Source organism: Calidris pugnax, unplaced genomic scaffold (genome assembly GCF_001431845.1).
Source record: "Calidris pugnax isolate Ruff unplaced genomic scaffold, ASM143184v1 scaffold14, whole genome shotgun sequence".
Lineage (NCBI taxonomy): Eukaryota > Metazoa > Chordata > Aves > Charadriiformes > Scolopacidae > Calidris > Calidris pugnax.
In genome coordinates, this window is record NW_015090793.1 from 13,817,011 (window position 1) to 13,817,496 (window position 486).

At 68.5% G+C, this 486-nt stretch overlaps 1 protein-coding gene across 1 annotated transcript in view; it reads right to left on the reverse strand.

Moving 5' to 3' along the window:
- LOC106902890 (homeobox protein not2-like) overlaps positions 1 to 486 on the reverse strand; it is a 10,854-nt gene that overhangs the window by 1,686 nt on the left and 8,682 nt on the right.

Sequence of the window (486 nt, forward strand, 5' to 3'; positions counted from 1 at the left end):
GCGGGATGGGGCGGGCGTGGACCCATGGTTGGCATCGCCCTGTGCCCTGCCCGGGGGGTGGCGGGACAGGGGTCTTGTATCCCCTCCGTGTCCCCCTGAGGATGTGTCCCCTCACGTCCTACTGCCCTCGACGGGCGTGTCTCCCCCCCACTTCCCCCTGCCCCTGGGGTGGAGACCCCCATGTCCTCCCCCAGGGTGGCCGTGGCCCTGAAGTACTCAGGCAGGAGGACCCAGATACCCAGGGGACACCACAGGATAGGCAGTGTCACCCCAAGGCCACCAAAGCTCCCGGGGGGGGTCCCCCTTTGAATCCATCCCTGACATCATGCCGCACCCCATTTTTGGGGGGGCACAGCTGTACCCCACACCAGCAAGGTGAAGGGACAGGACCAGGGATGCTCAGAGAGGCAGTGGCAGAGGTGGGGGGGGGGGCTATGCCTGCACCCCCCCCCCCAGGTCGCCCCCCCCGGCGGATGGCGTGTCAAG